The sequence below is a fragment of the Periplaneta americana genome, chromosome 2 (genome assembly GCF_040183065.1).
Source record: "Periplaneta americana isolate PAMFEO1 chromosome 2, P.americana_PAMFEO1_priV1, whole genome shotgun sequence".
Lineage (NCBI taxonomy): Eukaryota > Metazoa > Arthropoda > Insecta > Blattodea > Blattidae > Periplaneta > Periplaneta americana.
In genome coordinates, this window is record NC_091118.1 from 152,550,829 (window position 1) to 152,577,880 (window position 27,052).

Genomic DNA, 27,052 nt, shown 5'->3' on the forward strand with positions numbered 1-27,052 from the left:
CAATTATTTCACTTATTGCGATAGTATTTATTATTAGTAAATGCATTAATCTGATCAGACATAATTATCATCATTATTATCTACAAAGCTTTCGTCAGAAAACAGGTTTCACTCACGTAAAATGCCTTCTGCTTCTCATTGTTATATAGTTCAAACGCGACTGCCAAGGAACTAGTTCTGACTCTCTCTGTATATATATACAGAGAGAGTCAGAACTTTCTCCGCAGTGGCAGACACACTTAAATCCTGGTGTAGGTTGGTATTTCTCCCTTGCCTTAGGGGTGGCCACGCAAACAATACCGGCGCGTCCTCGCCAAGGTTATACACAAACCCTGCAGCCAGCAAGTGCATTCATTCCGTAAAATCTTTTCATTGGAAGAATGAGCTTTTTTAGTGGAATATGTGTTTCGAGAAAGTGACAAATACAGTAGAAAAGTGAAACAGAAATTTAGAGAAAGTTTCCAAGTTCTAATTTACCTCATCGAGATACAGTCTGGTAAATAAATTTCGCCAGATAGGCCCCATTGCGTGGGAAACCCACAGTCTTAACGGAAGGAAAACTGTTATAGTTTACTAATCGAATGTTAAAGAGCCTTAACAAATCGGTTAGAAAATTGGCACAGCAAACTGACATATCTTATTCCAGTGCGTGTAGAACATTAAAGAATGAACTAGGATTATACAGCCATAAAGGTATCGGTCGTGCATGAACTAAAACCTACAGATAATGAGAAAAGACTAAATTATTTTGTTTGATTTCAAAGATTTATTCGTCGTCATGGTGTTGACGTGTTAGACAGAAAATTCTTTACAAACGAAGCTTGGTTTTTCTTTCAGGTTACGTAAATTCCCAGATTGCACGGATATGGTCCTGCGAAAACCATTATGCAATACATGAAACACCATTGCACTCCCAGAAATTTGGGGTGTGGTGTGCCATATCACGAGCAACCATTAGGCCTATAGGACAAGTTTCTTAAAGACAAAGTAAACTCTGAAGTTTATTGCTCAGACATAGTGTTTCCTTTTACTGGACGATTAATTGAAATTTAATTAAATAGCTGTTTCTTTCAACAAGATGGTGTCACAGCTCATACATCTAACCGATCTCTGCAATTGTGAGATGAGGTTTTCCACGGAATAATAATTTCACAAGAATTGTGGCCGCTGAGATCCCCCGAAATAACCCCTCTTTATTATTTCTTTTGGGGAACAGCAAATTCTAAATTGTACCATTCAAATCCTATCACGATCGATGAATTAAAACATGGAATAACAAATTTTTTTCAATTCAGTGACGAAGAAAACTTTGAACAAGGTTTTTGAAAATAAGGTGAAACGTGTAGACATATGTCTCCAAGAAAATAGACGACATTTTCAGCATCTCCTGTAGAGTAGGTAAGTGTTTTGGAATTTCAATATTATTGCCATATTTAGGATTTGTCGCTTCATAATGATTTTATATTCATTCTCCGTACCTAGCGCACTCTCGTTTATTCCACTAGCGTAGCCAGTGGTACCACTCCATTCTCCATATCTAGCGCGCTCTCGCTTATTCCACTAGTGCGGAGAAAGTTCTGACTCACTCTGTGTATATATATATATATATATATATATATATATATATATATATATATATATATAATCCCCAGATCAAGGGTGGGAAGGTTTTATATTGCATATTAAGGACAGGTAACACAGGCTGAGGATCCACACCTGTGGTGTAACGGTTAGCGCGTCTGGCTGCGAAACCAGGTGGCCCGGGTTCGATTCCTGGTCAGGACAAGTTACCTGGTTGAGGTTTTTTCCGGGGTTTTCCCTCAGCCCAATGTGAGGAAATGCTGGGTAACTTTCGGTGCTGGACTCCGGACTCATTTCACCGGCATTATCACCTTCATCCCATTCAGACGCTAAATAACCAGAGATGTTGATAAAGAGTCGTAAAATAAAGTTCTAAAATAAAAAAAGCACAGGCTGAGGAGACGTCAAGATTAGAGAAGTAGTGGAGCTGACTTCCAGTCAGTGCAATTCAGTTTAGTTCGTGTTATTAATAATTATAAAACAGTAACTAAAATAACTAATTAGATCCTTCAACATCGGGAAACAAAAAATTTATAATATAATTTAATAAAAATTTATAATATAATTTAATTTAATACACAAGGTACAACAAAAATGAATAGAGAACACATTAGAATAGTGGATCCTCATTTAATTTCATTCAAGTTTTCTGCCCACTTCCTTCACTGCAAATCCAGCATTCTCCAATCTTTTCATATTCCTCTTGGTCTCCGCTTCGTTCCAGATATCTTAATGTTATCTATCATCTGATATATTTTCTGTCCCGGACTTTTCTCACGTTCACCATTCCTTCCAATGCATCTTTGAGTAGATAGTTTCTTCTTAGCCAGTGACCCAGCCAATTTTCTTTTCTCTTCCTGATCAGTTTCAGCATTATTCTTTCTTCACCCACTGTTTGTAGCACAGTTTCATTTCTTATTCTGTCTGTTCATTTCACACGCTCCATTCTTCTCCATATCCACATTTCAAATGCTTCTAGTCGTTTCTCTTCATTTCATCTTAATGTTAACGTTTCTCCACCATGCAGTGCCGCACTGCACACAAAGCACTTGACTAGTCTCTTTCTTAGAGTTCTGCAGAAGGTGTTCCTTTTTCTATTATAAGCTTCCTTTGCCATTGCTATCCTTCTTTTGAATTTTTTGTCAACAACTCATGTCACTACTTAGGCTTATAATACATCCCAAATATTTGAAGCTGTCCACTTCTTCTGCTGCCTTATTTCCATTTCACCCGTTTACCTTCTTATTTTTTTTCCGACGACCATAGCCTTCGTGTTGTTTGCATTTATGATGATATTAGGCGTACATGTCTGGTAATTCTTGTATTGCTCGCATTTGCTGTGTGTGTGCATATTAGTTTTCTATATATTTTCGTTTTAGTTAAACATGCTCAGATCTTGTATTCTTAGCCTGTATCATTCTTTATTTTGTATTGTAGGGTATGTCTTGCATTTTCCCTTAGATTTCATTTCAATCATTTCTGTGGCCCCGTTTTCTGCTCCTTGCAGTACGTCAGCGTAGGCACGTCCGTTATAGTATAAAATTCTTTCTTGGCGTGTCTTGTTATCCTCTTCAATTTGTGTCTCAGATATTTTTCATTTTGTATTGTTAAATATTTATCAACAGTAACCTCACTAAAGGTTTTCATTTATCTAGAGAAAATCAAAGCTGGAGTGGGATTTAATTGACTATTACAAGATTAGAAGAAAGTATATAAAGATAGACAGATAGATAGATAGATAGATAGATAGATAGATAGATAGATAGATAGATAGATAGATAGATAGATAGATAGATAGATAGATATAAAGACAGATATAGATATAGATATAGATATAGATATATAGATATAGATATATAGATAGATATAGATATAGATATAAAGATATAGATGTAAAGATATAGATATAGATATAGATATATAGATATAGATATAAAGATATAGATATAGATATAAAGATATAGATATAGATATAAAGATATAGATATATAGATATAGATAGCTACTTTATTGCTTGGACATAAATACATTATGAATTAACAACGTCAATATAAATAAAATCATACATAATTGTTTGCCAAGTTAAAATATTTGTTAATGCTATACAAACTGTGTTCATATAATTTTCTTTTAATTAACGATTTGAATGAATCGTAATTAAAATTTTTAGTTGAGTTAGGTAAGCTATTATAAAACTTCAGAGACATATAATAAAAACTGTTTTGTGTAGTCTTGTATCTGCATAAATCAAGTCTTATATCGTTACAACTTCTCGTATGGTGTTCGTGAAAATGCAAGTTCAAAGGGAAATTATCAATATTCACTTTGGTATATAACAAACACTGCAATACATATAGCGTTGGAAGAGTGAGAATTTTACAGGATTGAAATAACAGTTTACGATGTTCTTTTGGTCGAACACCACAAATAATACTCACTCCTTTCTTCTGTAATTTAAAAATATTAAAAGAGGAACTATTGTTCCCCCATAATAAAACACCATATTGAAGATGACTATGAATATATGAAAAATATACTGTTAGTAGCACTGTTGTATCCACAGTTTTAGACAAACATCTTAACATAAATATTCCTTTAGATATCTTACCCGAAATCTTATTGATATGGCTATCCCAGACGAGACCGCATTCAATATAAATACCCAAAAATTTGTTGTTATTATGAAAAGCATCACTTTTTCTATCTAAGCTAAATTTAAGATCTGTCACTTTACTTTCATTAATACATAAATAATTAGAAGAACACCATGACTTAATTAAGATACCATTCTCATCTAACAAATCTTGAGAGTCAGAACAACAATCAGCAGCTAGCTGAATAGCCACATCATCAGCAAATAGATAAGGGTTTACAGAGTTACTATTAACAACAATAGAAGAAATAAAGTACTGTAATACAATAACATATTAATTGACTTACTAAAATTCTATTTCACTAATGTTAGCTTCACCAAAACGTTTGAACGCAGCCGCCATTTTCAGTTGACTGTCTATGCGGTAAACGAATGACGATCGCAAAGCATGTTTTATAGTTACCGTAAAGAATTTGCAGTTTGAAATGTTGGCAAAGAAAGAAACAAATGGTAGGGAAGTAATAAGAACAGAATGAATATATAAAGATTAGAGGGAATAAAGTTCTCTAATGCAATAAAATAGATAGGCCTATTAATTGACTTACTAAAATTCTATTTCACTAATATTACCTTCACCAAAACGTTTCAACGCAGCCGCCATTTCAAAATTAAAAGTGCCATACCTCTCTTATTTCACAAAAATGGCCACTGTAAAAAAAACAGCAGACTCAGTGAAGTCCTCCATCTTGTAATAACAGACATTTGGCAGCATCTCTTTGTATGTGCTTATTCTGGAAAGTGTTTTTAAAACACTTTCTTCACAGAGTATTAAACTGTTTACATCAGGAAATGAATTCCGAACCTTCTCGTAACCCTTACTAATACAAAAGTTCCGCATTGGATGCCTCTGTATAGCAACTGCCCAGCAACGCTAATGTGTACTTTAACGAGTTATGGCGTTACATGTTTGACCGAAGTCCATAAAACTAAAAAATTGTTTTCGCTAAAAAAAAAAGAAAAAAAGAAGAAAAATATGTACAAAATATGCACTAACGTCCAAAATATGCACATATATTATGCACGAACAACTATGCGTCAATCATCTTAATTTAACGTGAAACCTGTAATGACAAAGTTTTATTCAGATATGCCGTTCTGATACAAATATAAATTTGCATAGCCTATATTTCTCATCGCTAGTTTTTATTGTCCTACTCTATTATTGGCTAGCACATTAATAATAATAGGCCTATTCTAATAACACTGGTATACAAAATCAAACTTTTTTTTAATCATCAGAAATGAAAGTATGCGTCTCTAGACCAGTTTTTCATACTGATTACGAAAATAATTTTTAATTTTAATTTTTTCTAGCACGTACAGTATATGACATATTTTTGCAGCAGGATATATTGATATCCGTAAATTTAAGACCTAAAATATGATGAAATGATAATAATAAACATACATTCTGTTTACGGTTTCTGGAGCATCCCGGTACAACATCCAGCAGTCATTTGCCATCATGGAATGATTCCAGAAACCTTGGTAACGTTGCTCCATTGACCTTATATCCTCGTGGAAATGTTCCCCTTGCTCATCGCTTACTTCACCTAGGTTTTCTGGGAAGAATTCTAGATGGGAATGCAGGAAATTAACTTTTAATGACATACGATACCCAGGTTCCTTGTCTGAGTGTAGAAGTTTGCGGATACCATTTTTGAAATCAGGAGCTTTCTTCATACCTAAGAAATTGCTGCAAACCCATTTGAAATTTTCCCAAGCTGCTTGTTCTTTGTGTGTCAGAATAGTAAAGAAAGCTTCATCTTTAAGGATTTTTCGGATTTGAGATCCAGCAATTCTGCTTCGCTAAGTCAAGGAAATTTATCTCATAGATATTGAAATTCCTGTGACTCTGTCTTCGCCATTATCTTTACTATGCACTCAATCAATCCCAATTTTATATGTAGAGAAGGAAGAAATACCTTCTTGAGATTCACAATGGTTTGGTATTTAATAGAATGATCTCCTGGTTCATTCATCTTCCTTAGTTCCCAGTCATGTTTAATATAATGCTGATCTGTATTGCGGCTACCCAAAGACATAAGAAACAGCAAAACTTTGTGAAGTCATCTTGCATGCCCATCAACATGCCAAAAACCTTGAGATCTCCAGAGATATTCCACTGGTAACGATCGTAACAAAGTGTCTCTAGTAGCAGTTTTATGTTGTCATAGATTTTCTTGAGATGCACAGAATGGGCAATTGGAATGGAAGTTTACAAAATACCATTATGGAGAAGTACAGCCTTCAGACTTCGTTGCGAGGGGTCAATGAATAGTCTCCGATCTGATGGTATATGCTCTTGATGCAGTTCTATAAATAGGGCATTAATGTTATGACAATAAGTCATTAGACAATCAACCACAAAAATTGATTTAAGTTCTGATTCCATATACGGAAATGGCAAACTCTGACATCATCCTTTAACATGTTCTTTTCCTTCAGTTTAGAAGCAAGGAGTACTGCTTTGTATTTCGGTAAAGAAAGATCTCTAATTAAATCATTCAGTTCCTGCTGATTAAAAGGTTTCGGCTCTGAGCATCATGTAAATCAGTGGTCGTCAGCACTCGCTGAAATGGGTAAATGGTAAGCGGAGCCGTCCCGTGTGCCCCGTCGTGCAGCAGGAAGAGGTAGAGAGCATACCCGCTAGCAGCAACGAGTGCATCATAGTGCAATGTGTTCTCCGTGGGTAACAGACGGTGGCTCCAGTGTGCTCTTTGCTGATGACCGCTATCTAAATTCTAAACATTGATCTAGAGGTGGGGAAAAAATAACGTAACGATTATTTTCGAACGGTTCTTGTTTGGAACCGTTCCAAAAAGTAACAGCACCTTGGAATACTACGTTCCAAAATAACAGTGTTGTTCTGAGCTAGTACGAAATACTTGCGGTTACAAAATACTCGTTTCACTTTGGAACTACATTATGACAACGCCTGTTCCATAGAACGGAACACGTTAGGTACTATTGAAATCGGTGACGCCAACTTTTGGAAAACACTGGGTGGGCTCAAACATTTGAATAAATCTCATAGCTCAGTTGGTAGAGCAGCTGGCTACGGACTGAAAGGTCCGGGGTTAGATCCCAGGTGGTAACAGGATTTTTTCTCGTTGCCAAACTTTCAGAACGGCCCCGAGGTTTACTCAGTCTCCTATAAAATTGAGTACCGGGTCTTTCCCGGGGGTAAAAGGCGGTCAGAGCGTGGTGCCGACCACACCACCTCATTCTAGTGCCGAGGTCATGGAAAGCATGGGGCTCTACCTCCATGCCCCCCAAGTGCCTTCATGGCATGTTACGGGGATACCTTTTCCTTTTTTTAACACGACTTATTGGGTGGGATCGGATCCCACGAGCCCATATAAGTTGTCGCCACTGTTTGAAAGAAGAATTAGGAATCCTTTCGTCGTACTGAAATAAATGTTGAAAACTAAAGTAAAAGGTAAATAGTAAAGATACGAAGATTGTCTTTAAAGAATGTACACATTATCTTGGAACTGAGGTTACTGAGTATAGGATTCTATCAAATAACATAATGCCTGTATTATAGTAACTACATTGTGAATTTTATCAAGGGAGATGAAAATATATAGGTTGTTTTATTTCCAAATATTTTGCATTTTTAGTTCAATACCAATTCTTGAAATTAACCCATTAATGCCCAGAACATTTTTTTTTGTGGTTTTTAGAACTTATATTCATATTCTACCATCACAATGATATGAAATGAACATCTGAATATTTTCCCAGAAAATCCGGATATTATTAGGCTTTTATAGGCCTATTATTGAAGTGGCAGGAAATCCTGCCACTTGGAAATAAAAACTTCAAAAATATACTTATTAAGTTATCATATTCAAAACCTCGAAATGTGTTTGCAAATCATACATGTAATGAACTTTTCACTTCTTTCACATAATTTATACATCGCACAAAGGCTACAGATGTTGAAATAATTGTTTACATAGGAAAATATATTTAAAAAACAATAAATTTTACAATGTGCTGCTCATTTTTCAGTGTGATAGATTTTCTGGCATTCCGGATGCAGTAGTACATTACATTTTTCACATACGAATGTTGTACGACGTCCACACTGCTTGCTTCGTGCATTAGAATGTTCACTACGGATGATCCAGTGATCAATCCTGTCGAAACGAACATTATCATGAGGTAGGTATACTTCTCGAATTTGAAGTGCTGAGCGAGGAGAATTTCTAGGTTTCCCGTACTGGACTAGAGTTGCGGATTGCATTGCTGTTAGAAAGTTAGTAGTGATGTCCCAGGGTGCGATAAAGCCTCCACGCATTTAGACCCCATGCAAACAGGGTCCATCACCATTTCTGTAGGCTACTACATATTGATAATTGGAATGCACATCAGCCATATATCTATTATACAGTGCAACTGAATGTTATTGGCTTATTTGAATCGTCCTCTTTGTCTTGGAACTCCAACGTTTAGCTTTTCAAATCCAAGTCGTTTTACCAACATTGCTGGCGACTGTAACTACACTATTGTCATTCCATTGCACTAAAATTACATCATCTGCAACAACAGTCTCCATAGCTCCTCTCTCTTTCTTTGGAATTTTAAATTTATTTGTAGGAGGAGCCTTATGCACCCTGTTGCGAATTGTTTCTGTTGCTCCAATGCCCTCAGCAGCTAGGTCATGCATAAGATCAATGGACGTGAAATAGTTACCAAAAAATACATGACTGCCCTTTAGATATCAGTCTTCTTTAGAAGTCCAAAAATAACATCAAACCCCTGAAGTTCGTAGGTTCGTACTATTGTCACATGTTCCGCATGCAGCATATAGCCATCTGCAGTACAAAGAGACCAGAACTGGAAACCAAACCTTATAGGTTTCGCTCAAATGAACTGTTTGGTTCCATGTCTGCCATAATACGGGACAATTGTTTCATCAATATTCAGGTATTCTGGAATGTCACAGACTTTGAATGACTTATTTAGTATATCGAAAGTTTGTCCAACTTAGCGATCATTTGAAATTGCCATATTATCAGCAAAATGCAGTCGTCTCATATCGTCAAAAGTATTCCACCTCATTGAATCAGAAATCAAAATGCTATGTAAATCTGGTAATGTACTCCAATATAGTCGCCAGTGTGGAAGTTTATTATATCCAGAAATCAAAAGAATGCCAAAAAAAATTAAAATATTATATTTTGTTGTAGAGTCAGTAGAATGAGTAAATAAATTTTTCTGAATACAGTAGATCCTATTTTGGTCCAAGATCAAGTCTATGAGCTCGGTGGTGTTGGTGGTGTTGGTGTTGGTGGTGGTGGTGGTGGTGGTAGTGAGTGGAGGTAGTGGTGGTGGTGGTGGTGGTGATGGTGGCGACGGCGGTGGTGGTGGTGCATTACTTTCGTTATCAGAATCAGAGTCAAATTGGGCGTTACTCTGCAGCATACGCCAAGGTAAATGACAGAGTCCTTATCTGTTTCGGCCTCAGGTAGCTCCCGTGCAGGAAGAATGGCAACATTCAGTCGTCTGCGATTCTCATTACTCCGTATTTACATCATATCACATATTTCATTGACAGTGTACAGCCGTGAACTGCAAAAATATTCAAAAAATCAATATAGGTATAATATAAATGACTACATTATATCCCAGTGATAGGAAAACCTGCCATCAAAGTTTAGGCTACAATAAAGTACGTCATAAATTATGAAATGATGTCAGTCACAAATTATTGAAATAGTAGTCAATAAAGACTATGCATTTTCATAATCAGGTGTCATTTGTTACTTTAAAAATGCGTACTACTTACACACTTTCTCCCTCGTTGCAAGCCAACTTTTGAAGGGAAGTTGAACAGTGACTTCAAACCAATGTACCGATGCAGTCAATTGACTAATGTTGTTAAAATTCGAGAATACCATGCGGAGTATATCTTAGAATCCATTGTTGCAGTATTCATAACAAAATAATTTATTTATGCATTGTTAAAAATTTAAAACTTGACTGGTAGGAAAACCTGCCATGGGCATTAATGGGTTAAACTAAAATCTGTTGAAGCATGACTGTATTGTTGAAGTTCTTTTATTTAAAAAAGTACAACTTTAAATTTTCATATTTCATTACAATGAGATTATAACTCTTCATGACGGTATTAATATGAATTTTAGCACGGCCGAAATGATTATAGCTTTTATTTACTAATTTTTGGAGAAAATGAATACTGTTATGACTTTCAGCTAAGCAGAAGAGGAAAAATAGGTTAGGTTTTATTTACCACTGGGATCCACTTCGATTTCGTGACCAATTTACAAATAATTTAAAATTACATTACATTTCCTGCTTCGAACAAACCTGATCTACGAATTCAATTTAGCATTAGGAAAGATTTAATTTCCACGAATTCACATCTCGACTCACTATGACATCATACTGAATCACATGGCATACAGGGAAGTATGTGATCATTTAGCGTCCTAAACATCACTGTTATATTACATACTAGTCGTACGTACGTACATGTTCCTAAATATCACTGTTACATTACATACTACCAGTTATACAAAATACTTGCAGTTCCAAAATACTTACTGTTACAAAATACTCGATGTTATGGAACTACATTATGAGTTATGACTATAAAATAACGTAACGGCCTGTTCCAAAACACCACTGTTACATTACATACTAGTAGTACTGTACTTGTTATACAAAATACTTGCAGTTCCAAAATACTTGATGTTATGGAACTACATTATGACAACCGTTGCTTACGTGTCTCGTAAGCAACGATGACAACACTTGTTCCACGGAAAGGAATATCTTTGGCACTGAAGTGTTGTCAATTTAGCGACTTTGTCACTAGATTTGGCTACTTTTAACAATTTTCAGGGACGAAATCAATACCGTCATTTCCGATAACTATGGTCCAAGCACCCAACTATGGTTTAAAATGCATTATGTACTACTTAGTCCCCCAAGAGTTCGGTGTTTGCCATTTAAGGCGCCACTGTGATGGAATTATGTTCCCCATAGATGCTTCCATCTACCACTACACGTGGTAATGATATGGATGCTTAACAAGGTCAGTGTGCATCGTTCTATTGAATGTGTGAAGACACGAAATCATTCAATTTGTGTTTGTCTGTTTTATTAAGCTCTCCTCTGTAGAACTGGTAAGTTACAGATACATGATTGTTTGTACAATTAAACCTGGCTATATAGTGTTTACTTTCACGTAATAATTAGACTGGCAAAGATTAGGGACTCTGCGTGAAAAATGTTTAACCTCAAGGCTACAAGTCAGTCCTCAACTATGTACCACAATTTTTCGTGGACCATAGTTGTATTTCATTTTGAAATATTTGTTTTAATAAAATGTGATGAATGTGATTATTTACTTCTGCAAATACGGTATCTCAGTATATTCTAAAACATCAATTAGCAATATAGTCCAGTAAATAAAGAAACCCTGGTAGTTGATACAGCGTCGTTAAATAACCAACTAAAGAAAATAAAAATGAAAATAAAGAAACAGGCTGTTCCAGCATCAATGGTACTACCACGAATGATGGTCCGGTAAAACGAAAACTTCAGGGTAGAAGGAAAACAACCGTCCCTGTAAGTGACTATGAGAGCGATGAAATTGAATTGGATACAGATTATGATGTTTCCAGTGTTCTCTCCATATTTACAGACAGTGAGTCAGATGTGGAAAAGAAGACGAAATCTGTTAAATTAATGCTAAAGGCACATAGTTATATGGTAGTTACTTATGAGGAGGAATTGTGGCCAGGGAAAGTTTTGGAAGTGAAGAATAATGGAACTGTTGTTTTATGTATGGTAAGAAGCGGCAATTACTGAGATGACGAGAAATGGAAGACATTTTATTCTATAGAAAAGAAAACATAATAAAACCAATTGAAAACCCCAAATGCATCTCGAAAAAGAGAGATCTATTTTCAATTTCAGAATTACAAGAGAAGTGGAGATTCAAAGGGTCGAAATAAGCCTACTGAATGTAGTTCTCAGTATGGTAAATAAACATTATCAGTGAATTTATGTGCATAATATTTTGCTAAGAATGTGTTAGTTTATTTTGATACCGTACTTTTGTTCTTTAATATACTGTAGTTGTTCATTATTGCAGGAAAATGACTTTGAGATTTCACTTGTTTATTGTGTGTTTATGCAATGTGTACTAATAAAAAGAATCGATGTACTTTTCATTTATTTTTAATATTTCTGTGCTAGATTATGTTTCTACCCTTAAATTAGAAACTCAATGTATTGATTTACGAATAATTACAGCTCCAGTTATAGTCCATTCATGCTTTCAAGCATGAATATATGAGTGGACCATAGTTGGGCAACTCAGAATACAACTATGTACCAATGCTTATTATTTTTTTAACAGTTGTAATTAAATAATTTCAACACATATGCCAATATTTATTTAATATACACTTACAAGAGTCCGAAGCCAAAATTTCACTTAATATGGATGAATAGTACTGATTATACAAAGAAAAATGTGACAAATGTGGACCATAGTTAGGGGAAACTACGGTACCAACTTTTAATCCTGAACTGGAGTCGTGCATAAATATAACGTAACTGGTATCGTGGACTCGTGGTGTCAAGACTGTCAGTATAACTTCTGGACTTTATTCTGGCCTTCGATCTATACTTTTGCCTTTTTTACCCAAATGTTTGCATAAACTACTTTGACTAAAGGATTTTAACATAAATAAATTGTGTCATACGCTTCATAGAATGACAGAACTGAATTTAGGGACTTGACTCTGGAGGAGTTTAGTGCATTCCTGGTGTGTTTTATTTTGGTGCAGTTTCTAAATTAAATTTTATATAATATGTAACAACATGTAGTCGGGCCACAAAGGGAAAAACACTGGAGGAGAGGGATTCGATCCGGTGCTGTGGATCGAACTTCGGCGTAGGCTATATAATATATGGTGGTACTGTTATTTGGAACTTAAAATTTTCATGGAACTGGAACAGTTGGAACTTGTACCACATACTGTGCTGTTACAAGAAAATAACAACTTTCCTCATCTCTACTTTGATCAAGTATAGGATACATCACATTCTAGTTTTTCCATCACCATAAGGAAACGAACGATTACCATAGTCTTTTGCTCTTTTGTGTTGTATTAATTTAATATAACCAAGTAACACGGCAAACTAGCTGCGGATGTTATGAGAATTAAACAATACAAAAAATTCTTAACACATGAGCACATAAAGTATTCCATCTGCTTAAGAACAGAGAATTTTCTGAAGTTATTTATATCATTTTCACATGGCTGACAGCCTATCATCTCCCCTAATTATCTCAAAAAGTGTACGGGCTAGAAAAAAAAACTAATTACATATTTGAAATCGGCAGTCCAAACTTAATCAAATCCGCTTATTACGTTTCTTGGTGAATTTTCTTTGTAGACCAGGGTAATGATAATAATAATAATAATAATATTAATAATGATAATAATAATAATAGTAACAATTTCTATGTGTTATTGTTTTTGTTTGTGAAGTTGGCCTCCCGTGTTATTTTAAGTTAAATGTAGTAAAGTTAGGTTTATACTTTTGTTATTATTTCACAAAATTCTTAGGGAACTAACTGTTCATTAAGAAGAATAATTTAATAAAAGTTTCGTAATTATGGTTGGAACATTTCAAGTGGAAGTGCTTTGCTTGCATCCTGCTAGAGCGATGGAAGTTTTTAAACGGCGGTGTTATTCTGAAGACGTTGTTTTGATCCGGTTCCATTTAAGCATTGCCCCGCACCGTTCATCATATCCAATCTCTTTGTTCAGCCACATCAGATCTCTCCGGCGTCTAATGTGTTTCCGCTAGATGCCACTTATCTACGTCAGCATCTCGTCATTTCCTTCACATCACGATTATTTTATTTTGAAACTCTCTTTTCATATTATAATTTCTGTTTTTTAACCATTCCTCCTTTCATGCATCCCCTTTCAATTCTCCTTGCTTCCCTCCAACGCTCTTTTTTCTGAAACAGTTTCCGCAATCCGTAAAAGTATTTGAAATTGCAAAGAATGTTATGAAGTTTGATGCATGAATAATTATTATTCCATGTCACTGGAAAATTTATGTTCTTATTGTGGAGATTAGTAATTGCGGCGTACCCAGCTAAAAATCCAGAGGATAGACTTTCGTTTTCCTACAAGAAATTCGAGATATACCGTAGTTCTTTCTCACCATAAGGGCTAGGTGGTATCCTTTTGTTTTCCTTATGTTTCTTAACTAATGGACTATGGCAGGCTGACCACATTACTAAAGAGTCCAGATGCTTGTGAATAGGCATATTTGACGTTGATTCGAAACTCTCACAAGAGCGAACAGATCGATCCGAAGAACCCATTCCTTGAAATACAGGGACATCATTTTATTTTTACTAACATTTCTAATATTAACTTGGTTATACTTTTGGATTAAATGTTGAGAACCGGAAACACCGTTTGCTACCCCCTTCCACGACTGCATTCGATGATACTAGTGTAAAATATAAACAAATAATTTTACTAGGTATAGGACGGAAGAAAAATAGTTCATCCATTTACGTAAACTAGGAGATATCGCGATTTTGAGTTTGATAATTTTCGTTAGGTTTTTCTTTAATAAGAATGCAGTATTGTATTAACAATAAGTGTTTTTACTCACAAACTGAGCTATCCATTCGGACGTATTGATTATGCAGTGTACATCATACTGTCTACAGCACATTAGCGTACAAAATAGGGAATTAAGCTAAATTGAAAAATAATCATAATATGGATATTTAAACACATTTCTGAAAATGGTGGCCGTTCATTTCGATACAGGCTTCAGTTCTTTTTTTTTGCATATTATCGCATTATAGACTAATGTACCTAATTCCAATTACCAGTTTCGTCCATCGTATTAGTAACTCATGTTGAAATAATTCTGTACCTACTCTATAAAAGAGTACCTTACGTTATGTAAATTCAATCTTCACTTCTGCCCGATCCGTAAAGATAAAATTACTCAGACATGCTATCTACTGTTCGTCATAGTAGTTTTGTCGCAGGGTCGTAAAAAGGGGAGAAATCACGTGACAGTTAATTACTTAACGAGGCCCTTTTATTTAAGTTATTTTAAACAGTTGTATAATATTACGTAGACGTCCAATTCCTAACAGAAATTGATGTTTTCAGAAAAGAGCTAAGACAGCCCAGCCACTAGTCTTTACAGAGAGGCGAGCAGAAACGGGTAGGTGAAACCGGGATGTGACGTAGGCAAACGGACGACAGTACCTGTGCGAAAATACGATTCAATATTTCGTCACTGGAAAACGGGAACATATTTCTGGAACGTACTATACTCATTAACACAGTAATGTTTACTATGACCGTAAGGCGACTTTGATTGCATACGCGGCCTTGATTCTGTGTGGAAGACAGTTGGAAGTTTACTAGTAGAGGTGGTGGGAGTGAAGTACATTAAAAAACTCAGTTACAATAAAAATTGAAGTAAAAATAAAATTATGTCCCTTGTATCATTGGTCTAAGATTATACCGCTACCTAAAGCAGAATTCTTAAACTAGCAGCCCCCAAAGTATATTTTTCTGTGAACTTTCTGCGTAACTAGCTTAATGCATGGTACATAATAGTCTTAAATAATTAAAATTAGTTAGAAGCTTAAGAGTAAAGCATAGGCTATGTTTTGAAGGCGTAAGAGAGAACTTTGCCTTTTGATAATCTTACTGTTTTCAAAATTCTTATTGAATGAAATGTATAGAAAGTAATACTTTTAGTCGCTTTTGCTCAAGCAGTAACGTGCTGGTCTTCCATCAAGACGGCCCGGGTTCGTTTTCTGTCTAGGTAGTGATGGGAAAAGCAGGCGTTGCAGAGGAATTTTATTGGTGTACTCTATTTCCCTCAATCATTCTACCAACGCTTCACATTCCTGTTATTTCATCTATAATCTATAATAATTAAACATAAGCTGGAATGAAGTTTTGGGGATAGTACGGATTTCCGATGCTTAATTATATAGAAATGGCTTGTGTCTCCGGTTCCTGTCGCTTATAAAGTACTCGTCTTAAGAGAAAATCTGGCTCTGTTAGAACTGAGGCCATGATGGTTCACCTGTCAGTATCGGATTCACGAATGCCAATTGGGCTATCTGTCGGTCTTAGAGAAACATCGCATAATGTAAGTAGAATAAGGGGAATATAAGGAGAAAAGGACACGACAATGAGAACAAGATGAATATAAGGAGAACAATGTGAATACAATATATTTATTAGTAGATATTGAGTATGAACAAAATGTGTCAAATAGTTTAGGAGAAATCGCTGGACACAGAAGGATAGACGGAAAGACTGGCAGACATTATTTTTATTTTATTATTTATTTATTTATTTAACCTGGTAGAGATAAGGCCATCAGGCCTTCTCTTCCCCTCTACCAGGGAATTACAACTACAATATTAAGAATATAATTACAATTAATATTAAATTTACAAATACAATAAAAATCAAAGTACTAAAAGATTAACTGATTAATAAAAGCTAGACAGTTTATTGTAAAAGTTAAGAAGAGAGAAGAATTTCTTTTATTGATTAAGTAAAAATTAAACCTAATCTACGCAGTAAGAAAATGCTTAATAAGTTTGCTTTTGAACGCTACTAAATTCCGACAGTCTCTGATGTCACTGGGTAGGGTATTCCACAAGCGCGAGAGCGAGATTATGTATGATGATGAATACGATGATGTCTTATGTGTTGGTTTGGCTAGTATGCTGCATTAGGGGGCATATCTAAAATGTATTTTTTTTAGTATCAGAGTTGCTGAAATCTTACATTATTCGGAAATGATGCAAATTAAATATAATACATTTCAGTAACAATTAATTATTTGAAATAAAAAATGACAGGTGAATGCTTTACTATACTCTATATCTTCACTATTATACGTAGAACTATGTGAGTGCGTGTGGATGCACTCAAACAAGAGGAATAGTAGGGGAATAAATGGATTACAAGGAGAACGAGGGGAATACAGGAAAAATGAGGAGAATGTAAGCGGAGCAGGTGAATCAAGGAGAACAAGGGGAATACAGGTAGACCAAAGGAATGCAAGGAGGGAGAGGGGAACAAGGAGAATACAATGTGAACAAGGAAAATGCAAGGAAAATAAGGGGAATAGAAACAGAATAAAGGGAAGAATAAGGAGAACAAGGGGATAACAGGGTGAATGGGACAAACGCAAGGAAAACAAGGTGAATATAATAAGAAAAAGGGGAATACGAGGGGAACAATGTGCATACAAGGAGAACGAGGAAAATACAAGAATGAGGGAAATACAAGGAGAATGAGAACAAGGGGTACACAAGATGAACATTAGAAAAATAAGGTGAGTATTCAAAAGAGGAGACTAAGGGAAATATAAGGAGAACAAAGAGAATATAAGAGAATAAGAGAAATAGAAAGAGGAGAATACAAGTAGAACACACGGAATGCAAGGAGATCAAGGGGGATACAAAGACAACAATGGGGATACAAGAACAACAAGGGGAATACAAGGACAACAAAGAGAATACAAGAAGAACAAGGAGATGACAACGAAAAGAAGGGACTAGAAGAAAAGCAAGGAGAATGAGGGCAAAATAAGGAAAACAAGGTGAATACATTGAGAACGAGGGGTATATAAGGAGAATGATCGGAATGCGAGAAAAACATTAGAAAAAACAAGGGGAATATTAAAAAAGGAAGGAGAATAAGAGGAATATAATGGGAACAAGAACACGACAACGAGAACAAGGTGAAGATAAGGAGAACAAGGTTAATACAAATTTACCACAACATAGAATTCTGTAGGAACAATAATTAATATCATCACATAGTTAATACAAGGATATTAATGAAAGTACAAGGAATGTAAGGGGGAGACAAGGAGAATAAGGGGAATGGAAGAATAACAAAGCAAACAGGAGGAGAACAAGAAGGGAGGATTGTATTTGTATGTGACGGTTAATTGTCAAGCCCACATACTTTACGAGGAGAAAAAGGTCTGCGTCAAAAACATGAGGTGTTGCTTCACTTCAAGAATCGTAACACAATTTTCTTTGCGATTTTTTTTTATTTATGTAGAATAAACTGAGAAACTGGGCTTTTTACTTAGTGTTGACGGAAGAAACGTTTGGATAAGAAAAATTAATTGTTATATTATAGCGTTTCTCAAACTTTTTTGAAGTGGGGACCACTTTTTAAAGACAGAACATTTCCGCGGACCATCTTACTCTTGTACCCTTCGAAAGAAAATTTATCATTTTTGTAGCATATTTTAGTACCAGTAAACCTATATTTTAAAATAGAATTAATTTATTTCAATTAATTTTATATTAGTATTAACTAATTAAGTTAATGTTAATAGAAGAAAATTCATGTTCGTTTTTTTTAATAATTCAAGGTTGTTAGAGTTTGGATAATCTTTAACATTAACAAAATAAATGTTGGTAGGTACCCACATTAATAATTCTACAGGTTTACTTTTTACACTTGCGTGTTTCGTCTCTAAGTACCATTTCATTTTCGCAGGTTTCATACACTCGTTTGAAAGTATTTTATAACAAACAACGTACCGAGGTTGACTCTCATTGCCACACCAAGTAAATTTCATCATCTGGAAAAACAGAAATAAAAAGAATTAATGCAGAAATATGCCCGATTTTCAACAAGTAAATATGCAATTTGGCACTTTCTACATTGGTGTACAACGTACAGCACGTAACCATTTCAGTGTGCAGACTGGGTGTCGACAAAACTAAGAAAGTCATAAATACATGAAAAGATTCGGTATTTTGGTCCTCTGTTATGAATTCGGGTGGTCCCTGACTAGGTTACAGGCGCGGGATGTGCAGGGAAAAGATGGCGAGAAACACCACGCTCATAGTACTTTAAATCCCTCTTTTGTTGCTGAGAGTAGAGCGGGAATTCGGTAGACGAGTAGGGTAATAAATTTCATAAAATGTCAGTACTGAGAGAAAAAGTGAAAGGCGATTGCCATGTGTCATTTCCAAACTCTGAGATTTTCAGCTATAGTGTGATAAGCAGTTCGTTTGAATTTTATTTTTTCTTCTGTCTTTTTTGAAGGACCACATGGGCAGACCTCGAGAACCACAGGTGGTCCGCGGACCATAGTTTGAGAAACGCTGCTCTATACTGTACGTATATCTTCACTATTCTAGGTAGAACTATGTGAGTGCGTATGGACGCACTCAAACAAGGTGAATGCTAGGGGAACAAGGGAAATACAAGGAGAATAAATGGATTACAAGGAGAACGAGAGGAGTACAGGAAAAATGAAGGGAATATAAGTAGAGCAGGCGGATCAAGGAGAACAAGGGGAATACAGGGAGAGTAAAGGAATAATAATAATAATAATAATAATAATAATAATAATAATAATAATAATGTTGTTTTATTTTCGCTGGCAGAGTTAAGGCCATAAGGCCTTCTCTTCCACTCAACCAGCCTTAATCAATACAATACATAAATTTAAATTACAAATATTTACACTACACTTAAAAGGTTCTCCAGCAATATTCTTCACTACACATTTATTTAAATTTAGATAAATCTATTAGGTAAAGTAGTAACTTAATTTATGAGCTAATTTAATTCAATGAATTATAATTAATTTAATATTTGAGATAGCTAGTAAAATGATGAAAATTAATTTAATATAAGCTTACTAGGACTATGTTACAGGGAGAATATACATATTTCTATTTCTATAATGAGAATATTAATGTAATTGCCATTAGAGGTTTTGTAAATCTATTTAGAAAAATTAATAATAATAATAATAATAATAATAATAATAATAATAATAATAATAATAATAATAATAATAAGAATGGACAGATGTTAGTTTCATTATAAGTAACAAATATTAATCAGCAATTCATCTGTTAAGTAAGAATTTATGCAATTTTGACCTAAATGAAGTTCTTGTCCAACAACCCCTTATATCACTCGGAAGCGAGTTCCAATTTCTAGCAACTGAAACTGTATATGATGAAGAATATAAAGATGTCTTGTGGTAGGGTATAATGAGTAAATTGTTATGATGAGATCTTGTACTTAGCTGATGATATGCGGATAAATTTTGGAAACGAGAAGCCAAATAGATTGCAACGAGAAAGAGGAGAGCAAGGAGAACAAGGGGAATGCAACGAAAATAATAGGAATAGAAGGAGAATAAAGGGAATAATAAGGGGAACAAGCGGATAACAAGGTGAATGGGGCAAAAACAAGGAAAGAGGGTGAATATAATAAGAAAAAAGGGAATACGAGGAGAACAATGGGCATACAAGAACGAGGAAAACACAAGGAGAATGAGAATGAGGGGAACACAAGATGAATATTAGAAAAATAAGGTGAGTATTCAAAAGAGGAGACTAAGGGAAATATAAGGAGGACAAAGGTAAGACAAGGAGACTAAGGAAAATATATAGAGAATGTAAGAGAATAAGGTAAATAGGAGGGGAATGCAAGTAAAACACACGGAATTCAAGGAGAATGGGAGAATACAAGGAGAACAAGGGGATACAAAGACAACAGTGGGAATACAAGAAAAACAAAGATAATACAAGAAGAACAAGGGGATGACAACGAAAACAAGGGAATAGAATAAAAACAAGGAGAATGAGTGAAAGTAAGGAAATCAAGATGAATACAATGAGAACGAGGGAAATACGAGAAGAACATTAGAAAAACAAGGGGAATATTAAAAAAGGAAGGAGAATAAGAAGAATATAATAGGAACAAGAACACAATAACGAGAACAACGTGAAGATAAGGAGAACAAAGTTAATACAAATTTACATATTAAGAATCATAACAGAGAATTCTATAAAAATAATAATTAATAATATCATCACATAGTTAATACAAGAATATTGATGGGAGTACAAGGAATGTAAGGAAGAGACAATGAGATCAAGGGGAATGCAAGAATAACAAAACAAACAGAATGAGAACACTGCGAAGACGAGGAGAATAAAGAGAAGTGAGGATTGTATTTGTATATGACGGTTAATTGCCAAGCCCATATACTTTGCGAGGAGAAAGTTGTAGTCTACGTCAAAAACACGAGATGTCGCTCCACTTCCAGAATTGTCACACGATTTTCTTTGCGATTTTTTTATTTATGTAGAATAAACTGAGAAACTGATCTTTTCACTTACCTAGTGTTGACGAAAGAAACATTTGGACAAGAAAAATTGTTATATTATATAGAATTATTTCAATTTCTTTTTGTCAACTCAGCCTAAGGTTTTAAATCCTCAGGCTACATCATGCATTGTTAAACTCGACACTACAAATTAATAGGAAGTGTTTGGGTAGTATAATTCTCCTCTCGATTGTTGTGAGCGGGAGTGTGTCAGAGTTCTCACATCATGATGAGGGAAAATTGTCTTCATTTTTAGAAGACATCGGGCTCACATACTCACTGTGTATTAGAGCGGTTTCAATGAACTTTCCCGTACTACTGTTAACAATCAAGTTCTTGTTGAACGTAGACAATTATGCTATTATCTTTCAATCCTCCTTTACTGTACAGGAACTGCCCCTTAGTGGAATGGGTAAGGACTGTGGGTGGAAGAGGGTTGCAGCGTGGTATGGGGGAAGTTGCTCTTAATATATAAAAATTCACCACAGCGGTGGTGGCCATGATGGATGACGTATTTCCGCGGGCGTTGACGTCAAAGAATCCAACATCCATCCATCCGTCGCCCGTCTGTCTGCGTGGCTGGTCCGCACCGCTATTTGACGGCTCGCCTCTTTTTTCTTTCCTTCCTTCTGATGTGTTTTGATGACTCTTTTCGTGTTCATTCTCACCAATCTCTCTTGCTTCACTTCACTGTACTGAGATTGCCAGGTGCATCGTGCACAACAAGGAAAATCACTCTAGTACACTCAACTCTTCTGCATCTGTATTGAAATAGGCCTATAATCATTATTAGACTATGTGGCTAGTGCTAAAAGGAAACAGAATTCTGATCAAGAGCTCTTTGGAAAAAAAGAAAATCCAAGTTCTTTATGGTATCGATACATAAAAGTATGATTTCAATGTAGTAGCCCAGCCGTGACGAAAATGTGACTCGCGATCACATTGTGGCTCGCAATGATAGCTATGAATTTCTCTTGCTTCCTACCTCCTCCAACACCCACCCTCTCACTCACTGGCGTCAAACTCCGGTTCCATTTGTATTTGTCTCTGACCTGCGAGTGGCGTATCGTCGCAATGTCTCTCTCGAAACCAATGTACCTCTACAAAAACTAAAGTTTCAAGTATGATGGGAGGACGCATTTTTTTGCTGTCAATATGATGAGAATATTAAATGTATGATTTGTTCACAAGTATTACGAGGAAAACGGTTGTGTAACATAAAACTGATTATACTACATGTCACCCATGAAACATTAAAAGGTTGTGTTATTATTATTATTACCTCTGTACGTTGATCCTTTTTCAGTAGATGTACGAATAATTCGGTTAGATCTTCAATTTAAACTCATAGATTTACAATGTGATGTTGAATGAAAGCTAGATGTAAGAACTTGACAAATGTTGAGCTTTTCAAATCTTTACCAAAAAATAAATATCCGAAGCTTCGTTCTTTCGCTTGCTCTGTTGAAGACATGTTCGTTACAACTTACGTTTGTGAAAAATTATTTTCAACAATGAACAACGTAAAAACCAAATTTAGATCACGACTGACAGACAGACAAATACCTTCATGATCAACTACGACTGGCAGTGACATAATTCCTGATTTTGAAACTCTGTCGCAGAGACATTCTGAAGACAGTTAATTTTAGGTTGTGGTAATATGTCCTAAGTTTTCTCATTAATTTCTTTCTTCGTTACACGTACTAAACATTAGTTTGTAACCTTAAACTGTATAAAATTATATTTAAGTGCTTGACTAAGGAAAATGAAAATCCATTAGTAAGTCAGACAGTTGCTTCACTTCCCCTTTGGATGTCCGCCTCCCTCCATAGGTGCTATGCACGTTGCAGGTTACACAGTGGCTCGGCGCACGACCACATTTTCGCCACTGCTGTAGTAGCCTATATAGGCTATAGTGTGAAAGTGAAATAATTCTGCAGATTAAAAGGGACGACAGAGTACACGTAAATGAATAGGAAACCTATATTAGGTTTTGTGATTAAATGCAGGATTAATTAGAAAATTAGAAGGGAGGTACACCATTGGCCTGCGAAAATTTAGTGAAATTCATTTTTTTTTGTATCTCAGCTACTATAAAAGCTAAATGAACAAAACTTTTTATGCTTAATATACATACATTGCACTTTATAAAACACTATTCAGAAGATTCAAATAGCTAATAATTACCTGTAAAAATTATATTAAAATTTTCATTAGTAATATGCGTTACAAGAGCGGTATGTTGAAGTTTTCATGTTCGAGGAAAAGTTTGAAAAACCGAAACGTAATTGAGCTTTTTTAATTTCCGAGAATTGAAAGAAAACATACCGCTCGTGTATCGTACATTATTTTGTGCGAAGATCGTTTATTACATACATGAAAGAGGAATTTCTAATTAGTTGCAATGAAATCTCCATCTTCGTTTCTGTTCAATGACGGCAAATTTGCAAAACAAAAATATATATCTTCAACATTGTTGCTTAATGTTTTCTGTGTTTACTATACTCCTGCAGGCCGTGATATACGTCTGTTTTTTTCCCCCAGTCTATGATGAGTCTGGAATCTTGTTTATTTTTTCACGGCTTCCTTAATGTTACTTGCATCACGAATGCAGTAACTTTAGTGGAGTTGTAGAGTTTACTTAATTTTTGAAAATATTTAAAAACAACAATTAACAGTGCAATTTAGGTGAAATTGCAGTGGTAAGTTTCCAATTTATAATTATTATTATATTGAACGTCTCTAAAATAAATATGTTAAAAGCCTAAAGCAGTAAAATCAATATGTCACTTAAGCGGTAAGAAGAGGGAAATTGTTATGTGTGTTAGGTTGGAAATACTGAATGTGGAATTTTAGACTTTCCGCGGATTGGTTTTGTGCGGAAACCAAGCAAATACGCACGATCTCGCACAAAATTTTTTACAACCCTAAAGTCTTAGCATATCTGCATGATTCCTTCATTGAAATATTTTAAAGACTTACATCAACAACATAGCGTAGCACTTTTTACCTATTCCTTGAAGAAAATTTTTTTTTCTTAATGGTTACCTTCCCCGTTTGGTCTGATTACCTGGTTGGATTTTTTCCGAGGTTTTACCCAACCATAAGGCAAGTGCCAGGTAATCTATGGCGAATTCCTGGCCTCACCTCGCCGCCTAATCTCAATACATTTCGCCAAAAAATTGAAATTGAAATTGTAGAAAATTGTAAAAATTGTAATTGTAATCCTGTAAAATTTTGACTTGTTCCACATCTTAAAGCTTCATTGCTACAGTCGCGCTCAAATCTCCTGACGTTTGCAGGTGTGTCCGCTTATAGCGATAGCCAATAGCGGCAGTGCTGCGTTGCAACATATGGGCACGCAGACTCGCCGCTTAGAAAGTCTCAAGATCAAATAAGCTGCGCTCCGAAAATTGGTATGTTGTAGGGATCCTACATGTATTGCGCGACTAAGGCGGGAACCGTTTTGTTTGGTGGCGCTGCGATTCGCTTCACAACACAGGCCGTGTTGCAAAGTCCACATCAGATGCAAAATGAAGCACATGCTGAACTGTGCTCTAGTTTCATCATTATTAACAGGCTTTATATGTTATATGTTCGTATATATAGTTAACTTTATTGTTATTTTATTTTATCATAATTATACATACTCGTATCGGAATCTATTCAGAAAACACACCACAACATCGGTGTTCGTAAAGGAGGGGGCATGAATCGAAAGTAACGTAAACTAAAGTAGGTACTGTATTTTATACAATATTGCATTTGATATACATTTCCTTACCTTAGCATTTTAAAGTGGACGGACTCCGGACATCATATATGAGGAAAGCACCCGGTATAAAACCATCACTGTCACCAGCATGGGCTACTATAAGTCGTTGACCTGCACTGCTATTTGTATAAACTCCTGACACGTTTACGTCTTACCAACATTTGTGGACAGTGGAACCATGTTTCGCACAGATAAATAAGGGGCTACTATATCAGAGCGTTCTATTAGATATTTCCTTTTATCTTTACATTTTTTGAATGCAAACCCCCATGGATAGTATGAGTTTTTGTAAAGTTTCCTTGCACCCTTTAAAACCAATCTCTCCCTTACAAAATTTATGCAACTTGCCTAATGTTGAAAGCTCCTTGTAGATACCATAATATTTATTTATGAACTTCTGTTCTTATGATATATTTGTCCATGTCGTCTAATTGAACCTTATTTGCATTAGGTCATCTAACTTTGTTTGGTGTCGATATTTCTACACCCTTGTCCCCACATTCTTTACCTTCCTTTCTAACCCTACTAATTGTTTCCTTATTTAACTTCACAATAGCTGCAACACACTCTGTTGTCTTCGATAGAGGTAAGAATAAGCCCGTTGTCTTTTCTTCATTAGAAAACTTTATGACATTATAAATAATGCTTCGCGCTCGGTTACAAAACACACGTCTTCCTACATGCGGCATTGCGACCAGATTGAACCGTTAGGCATTGGATGTGACGACACTCCAGCAGTAAACATACGCAGCGAGCACGAAGTTCCTCATTCTGCCATGACGGGTGCCGCCTTGGTCGCGTAGTATATATGATGAATGTTTAATGTTTTCTGAACACACAGAAACAAAAATAACATTTCTACCCCCAGTGGTTCCAATTTTATGGGTTAATATAGTAAAACACAGATAAGACGCTGTTCAAGGGACCGCGTATTAACTTGGACCGCGTACTAGGCAGGTATAATAATTTTGACTTATATAGACTACAGTATCTATTAGCATTCTTTTTATTGAAATGCATGATTCATGAAAGGTAATACAGTATTACTCCATTATGTAATTACTGTACTGTACGTCAAAGACATTTACAATATGTACTGTACTTAATTCTTTCGAAAAAAAAAAAGTAATTTATAGTAGTTTGCCGTGCACGTGTTCTCCAATTCCTCATGTTTCCCACACTTCACTTTCCAGCGTTTACATCTTCCCAACATCGCAGCTGCAAGATTTCCAATTTTTCCGACACAGAAAGCGCTTTTCATGTAACACTCATTGTAATCACACTCACAGCCACTTCAATACACTAAAAGCACTGTTGCCAACATATCGGCCTACAATCTCGCTAACTTTTCAACAAAAAGTATCTAAATCTCTCCAAAGTTTGTTAAAAAATCCCCAGAAATGTCACTAAAAATTAATAATAAATATCACTAAATAAAAATAAGAAAAACATACATATGAGGAGAAAAATATAATTTCCTCGACGTCACCCTCTTCTACGGAGTCTGGTTGTGTTGTTGACGGCTGTGATGTAGAGGTGGAAGGTGTGGGAACAGCTGATTGTGAATACACTGCACTTGATCCAGTCATTGGCACTACTATACTTTCTGGCAAATTGTAAGTGTGGAAATTTTCACCCAAGCGTTTGATCACAATTCTTTTTGTGAAATCTAACACTTTTTAAATCTTATATATTAAAATATATTAAAACCAGCAAAAACTGTAGTCTCATTTGCTTCACACGAACTGTCGGCACAAAATTCCAAAAGTCAATTGTCTCGGGTCGGTTCGGAGTGGAAAATC

General features: G+C 35.4%; 1 long non-coding RNA gene across 3 annotated transcripts in view; it reads left to right on the forward strand.

Moving 5' to 3' along the window:
- Positions 1 to 27,052, forward strand: part of LOC138694710 (uncharacterized) — a 680,210-nt gene that overhangs the window by 353,336 nt on the left and 299,822 nt on the right. The window contains exon 1 of one of the 3 annotated variants that reach the window (XR_011330996.1): positions 19,247 to 19,457. The exons of the other annotated variants lie outside the window; for them this stretch is intronic. This is a non-coding gene — a long non-coding RNA (uncharacterized lncRNA). Of the gene's footprint in view, positions 1 to 19,246; positions 19,458 to 27,052 lie in introns of those variants that run through there. 3 annotated transcript variants of the gene reach the window in all.